A 6,233-nucleotide genomic window follows, 5' to 3' on the forward strand; every position below is an offset into this window, starting at 1 on the left:
GACACTGAATGTGGAAAGTGCACCCAGCTCCCCATACTGGACGAAAATGTTACTATTTAGCTTCTTCGAGTGGCCGTTATAGCGGTACTATCGATTGTTCAAGGCCACCTGGGAAAACTGGCCCTTAAGAAGAAATTTCGCAGTTATTTTCTCATTATTTCTTTATCAATGTTTTAATTTGAATAGATCTTGTTTTCTTGAAGTTGGAATTTATGGGATATGGGTCGTAGGGATTGGTGTTTCCTTATGACTTCTGTGAAATATATTCTTTACCTTCCTTGAGTTTTAGCGCCTTATATATATACATTAATATATGAAGTAAGGTATGAAATTATCGAGTCAAAGTGGTCAATGTTTTTTCACTTTGCAATCAAATTCACAGAAGTTATTTATTCCTGATCACTATAAGCTGTTTCTATACTATATGTATCGATTGCCAAATGATTCCTTCAAATATCTCGATGCTTTAAATTTGACTGTGATTTCGGACCTGACATGAGTATAGAAATGCCGCGAGTGGAAATACTGGAACATTTCGGCAAGAAAAAAACGTAGATAAAGCGAATATGTACGAAATAGACATAATAAAGGATTTATTTTGTACATATTAAGAAGCAATATTTTATTCACTATATTGTCTTTTAATCTATTTCTTTTTTTTACTAATTATTTCGCCAGTCTTTGAGAATACTCTTTCGGAAGGAACAGATGTTGTCATAACACAAAGATACTCCTTCGCAAGCTTTGATAGTGTTACGTCCCAAGTGGTATGAATTACGATCTTAAGAGGATAGGACGCAGTTTCGAACCTACCTGCATACACCGGCTATGGTTCGGGAAATTGAGGCTCGTTTAAATAACTTTGTACCCTTATTTTGAAAACAACAAAATTATTGATTTATTCAAAGTGTGGTTCTGAATCAGAGATTACAAATTTGATTTTACAAATATGGTTTATATAGCGCATATACTGGAGTGCTTACAAATAGTTTGATTATAATAATAATAATAATAATATTAATATTACCGTGATCACGGGTTCGGATTCGGTTACAATGTACTCCGACTGCTGACACTGGTCTTTGAAACGGTTTGTCGCGAAACAACTGAACGAACTATTTTAACTTCAAAAGAGACTACTGGACTATTGACTATGACTGAATAACTGATTGTTCACGATTGTCTGACTGACTGACTGACTATTTATAACTGAATTTTAGGAGTTGGTCCCCCTTTTTATAAGATGCACAATCCTTTGTTTTTCAAAGATGCTGGCACAGGAGTCTCTACCTTGCATCTTTTTATCTTCTTGATGTCTCCTGACTAGTCAGCTGTACGCCGACAGGATCTTTTTACCATGAAGTCGGCGTCTTTTCTTATAATTTGGCATATTTGGACACCTTTCCTGTTTGTTCTCAGCGTGTAAACTGAGAACTTCATCTGCGTGTCTTGCAGGAAGAAAAGTTGGAGTCGTTTCTCGTGCTACCTTACTGCGTAGAATTTTTAACATATATCTTAATCCTATTTTTACTTCTCCTCGTGCGACATAATCGGATGTCCATAATAATTCATAATAATTCTTCATCTGAGGGTTTATTCGTTGGCGGTCGAACCACCGGACGTTCACTGCCTCTGTCTGCTGGGACTGTGATTGACTGCAATTCTGTTCCCCGCGGGGAAAAAAAAAACAGTAATAATCTATCTATCTATTATAACGTATCTATCTATTATAATCTATCTATCCATCTATCTGTGCATTGTGCGGCCACTTCTTACTTACAGTAACGAGCAAAACTGAGTCTACACTATTTCAAGCAACATAACTTTCTAAAAATTAGATCAAATGACTTGAATTTTATTGAGAAGTTAGAAGGATTAGTTTATTAGACGAGGTGTAAAAAATTTTTGAAAAAAATTTGAATTGGTCGGAATCGCAAAAGAAATAGTAAAAGTTGATTTTTTCAGGCTCTTTTATCTGAGCCTGTATTGAAAATTTAAAGAATGTATTTGATTCGTTCGAATAAATTATGTCCATGCTGAAAATTTCACCGGTATTGACTTATTCGTTTACGAGTTATAAACGATTAAAAATTGCGATTTTAAGCCGAAAATCGTGAAAAATGGCAATTTTTCCACTTTTTCTCTAAAGGGTGTGTGCCTGGATCACGCGAGTACTCAACAGCACAGAACGCTTCACGATTTTGCGTGTTATCCTTGCGCAGGGACCATGCTAATCTTCTCTGTATCGTTCCAAATTTAGTATATGTGCTGTCGAAGCAATTACATGTCAGACACAACCTCCATAATTTCCAACCAGGGCGTTTGATATGTCCCACCGGATATCTGGTGCAGCGAACGGACGATTATCGTCTGTGAGTTATGCACGATCTAACCACGAAATTATACTAAAGGCATAGAACATGTCAAGACACAACACAATCGTCCTACATATTTCATCGTCCATTACACAAGTATATATCATCGGAATTAAATCATATTTGGTTTAGTTTTAATCAGAAACATGTTGGTAAATATGTTGGTAAAAGTTTCATAAAAAAAAATAATGACAAATAAAGAAGTTTTGTAACTGGATTCGATTAGTCTTCTGGTCTCACACCGATATAGCCGACAATGTGTGCCACACTTCTCGGCGACGACGGCTCTTGACCTTTGCTGTTTTCGCCGTTTTCACGTCAGTAGCGTTTTCAAGTTATAGGTTTCTTATGACTTGAAGAGGGTACGACGGTTTCCAGCGTTCCCTGTGTAGTTCAAATGGGACGCTCGGCGAGAACCTCCGATTTCGTATCTTGTCAGTAAAAACGGCGGACTGACAAACAACGAGATTTCACTGTAATAGGCAGTCCTTATAGTAATAGTTATATAGTATTTGTATGGAGTTTTCTATTTTTTAAATATTTACCTCTTTGTGTATGCACAGGATCACGAGCAGGTTGAACCCATTTACGAGCAGACCCAGGAGGGAGCACAGCAGGATGGGCACGTCAACAAAAGAAGCGTCCATCTTCGAGTCTCTTGCTGAAACACGCCATTCGTAGCTTTATCTTAGTATTAAATAACGAATTTGTACGGTGTCACGTTGCCCTGATTTTCGGCCCGTCCGACGGGAGAAAAACCCGGGCAACGGCGGGTTTTTACAGACCGTGAAGCCGGGCCACGTTCGGCCGCGCGAAACGTGGTCCACCCGGGACAAACGGCGCACAGTGGTGCCAAGGCGGCAAAAAGTCCATTTTATAAATTTTCGATTTTTATAAAAAAAAATTATTTCTGTATAGCCTAATAGTGCGTGCATGATGTGCCAAAGTCAGATTTTTGAAAAAAAATTTTTTACGGAGATATACGCATGGTAAATAACCATTTCCTCGCTCCTGGGAATCCATCAGTTTTCAGTGCGAAAGTTATGTAATTACTCCGCCTATAATTGAATACTAAGGGGTCTACAAATCATATGGGTCATTGCAAATGGTTTTAACTATTGACTGGAAAAAAAAGTTTTCCAAAAAAAGTTGTTTAACATTAAGTAATATGGACTAACCTGAAGCCCCTTTGCGTTACGCTCATTTTTTATTTATGGCGGAATACAAAAAATCCTTTGAAAAGCTTCGATCTGGAACTAATCGTTTTGGCAAGTTATAATATTGATCTAGCTTTGTGCAAAAAATCACGAGATACTTCGAGATGCTTTCGCGGCAATTTAAGTTCAAATATCAACTTTCGGAATTTCCAAGAATGAATCGCACGGAAGTCATGATTATTTGATGTTTCAGGTGAAATTTTTAAGGGTTACATATCGGATAAGAAAAAAAAAGTGACATTCATACATATAAAAAGATATTTAATAACAATTTTTTATGTTAAATAAACGAAGTTTTCGTTCACTGGACTACTGTCGCAAAAATGCAACAGGTATTTTGTGGTAGTGCTCCAATGAACGCTGTAAAAATAATTTATGTCAGATAAAAAAAATTGTTATTAAATATTTTCTTATACATAAAAAATTAATAAATCGTATGCACTTCTCATTTTTCTTTATTATTTAGAAATATTCCTAAAAAATTTCACCTGGAACATCAAATAATCGTAACGTCCGGAAAATTCACTCTTGGAAATTCTGAAAGTTGATATTTAAACTTAAATTGTGACGAAAGGGTCTCATGATTTTTTGCACAAAGTTAGATCAATATTACACCTTGCCAAAACGATTAGTTCCAGACCAAAATCTATTAAAGTATTTGTTGTATGCTTCCATAAATAAAAAATGGGCAGAAAACGGAGATTTTCGATTAGCCCATACTACTTAATGTTAATAACATTTTACACAAATTTTTTTTGCCTAATAAGCGTTCTACCTGTGGCAATCTCTCGACAAATTTTCAAACAAATTCGTTGGATAGTTTCGTTTTTATAGATTTTTTGCCGCTTTTTGGCCATTTGGCACCACTGTGCGGCGTCTCGTCGACTCGATTTTCGCGACGGTTCTCTCAAGTTCGGTACTCAGAACGGGCGCCAGACACGAGGACGGTGCCACACGAAAAATTACGCTATGACGCGAATCGGCCGCCGCGATCTCGATTCGACGAGCACCGCGCGATATCCTGGAAAGCCCCTACACGTGTCAGGGTTCTACGGGAAAGAAGGACGGGGCATTCCCCGCGGCGGGAAAGTTGCTCAGAATTACGACACACGAAAGTGGGCTTCTACTTTACATTTATTGTCGTTCGGGTGTTACAAAAAGCTGCCGGCAAAACCCGGCAGCGGTGGTCCGAGAAGCCCGCACGATTGTACAAAATACACGACGGATGGACGGTCGCTCGCGCTTATCGTACCCGAAACACAGCGTCTCGCAGGTGTATTCGGCAGCTGCCCTCAAATCGTTATCATACGCCGCAAACTGTTACTTATTGTAGGCAACCGTTAAGGTCCAGCTTTCCCAGGTGGCCTTGATCCGCCACAGTGTGCGTGCCGTGTGCGTGTGCCATGGTGTGCCGCACACAACGCTAGATCGTACAAGATTGCAAGGGTTCGGGAGGCGTCAATTTATGGCTCGATAATGTAAAGATGGGGCATGTCAGTGGTCAAAAGCGGTAGATGAAGGATAAATCTAGAGCGTTTGCCACCAGGCAGGTCCTACTTTTGCGTTGTCGAGCAACATTTTGCATTATTCGGTCGCATGATGCCGAATGCCCGAAATCTGCTATGCAGATGACACCCTGATTTATGCCGTGGGGGAGGACTGGAGGAGGACCAGGCACCACGGTGAGGCCGTCCTGGACTGCATGGTCGGGCGAATTCGGAGGATGGGGCTGACCGTGGCCGCCGCAAAGACCGAGGCGATCTGGTGGTATGGATCGCCTCGGCCGTGGCGGCTACCCCGTGGTCAAGACCTCCGGATTCGCGTCGCTAAAACCTCCGTCGAGATCGGGCCCAGGATGAGGTACCTGGGCCTGGTCATAGACGGCCGCTGGCGATTCGAAGGACACTTCGGGCTCCTCGCACCCCGACTGGAGAGGACGGCAGCCGCCTCGGGAAGCTCAATCCGAAGGCTCCAGGGATGGGAACACCGGGTGGGCCCCTCCGCCCGGGGTCTTATAGCGTAGGCAGTGGGGGAGGTTAAAACCTCCCCCGGGGTATGATGATAGCTGGGAGGTGTCCTGTTGAGTACACGCGTGATCCAGGCACCTTCCATTTAGCTTAGGTGGGCGTGGGTTCTGTAGTGGGTAGCCCCTTGGGGATCTTTCCCCAAGGGGTAGTCCCACATAACCCCGACTCCCCCCAGGGGGTCGGGGTATGCGTAACGTCATTTTCCCTACGGAAAAAAAGGGGGGGACGTGGGCAAATTTTGAAGCATAAACCTCGTTTTCATAATATCCCTAATATTTTTACTTGACAGAAACATATACAACAATACCTCCCGACCCCAATATAACACTAGATTTATTATTAACAATAAGTAATGTGCCGACTAAAGATAAAAGATTTAATAGACAAGTCGATGCACTTAATCCATGTAAAAAAAATGTTAAGGAGATAAGTAATACAGCCCGTAGATGACTAAAGGCCGAAAGTACTCCAAAAATATTTTTCCGGAAAATTATTAAAAAATAGTTTAAACATAGTTAAAAAATGTTTTTACAACAGCGTAACAACAATCATACGGTTAGAAATCGAAAAAACATCTAATTAAAGAAAAAAAAAATTGGACCCGGGCGAGATCC

At 40.6% G+C, this 6,233-nt stretch overlaps 1 non-coding gene across 1 annotated transcript; it reads right to left on the reverse strand.

Annotated features, from left to right (window-relative positions):
- Positions 1–2,177: 2,177 nt before the first annotated feature.
- Positions 2,178–2,280, reverse strand: LOC143364041 (U6 spliceosomal RNA). Its single transcript, XR_013083971.1, has one exon. It is a non-coding gene; the product is annotated as a U6 spliceosomal RNA (small nuclear RNA).
- Between the last annotated feature and the right edge of the window lie 3,953 nt (positions 2,281–6,233).

This window comes from Halictus rubicundus, unplaced genomic scaffold (genome assembly GCF_050948215.1).
Source record: "Halictus rubicundus isolate RS-2024b unplaced genomic scaffold, iyHalRubi1_principal scaffold0215, whole genome shotgun sequence".
NCBI classification, from domain to species: domain Eukaryota; kingdom Metazoa; phylum Arthropoda; class Insecta; order Hymenoptera; family Halictidae; genus Halictus; species Halictus rubicundus.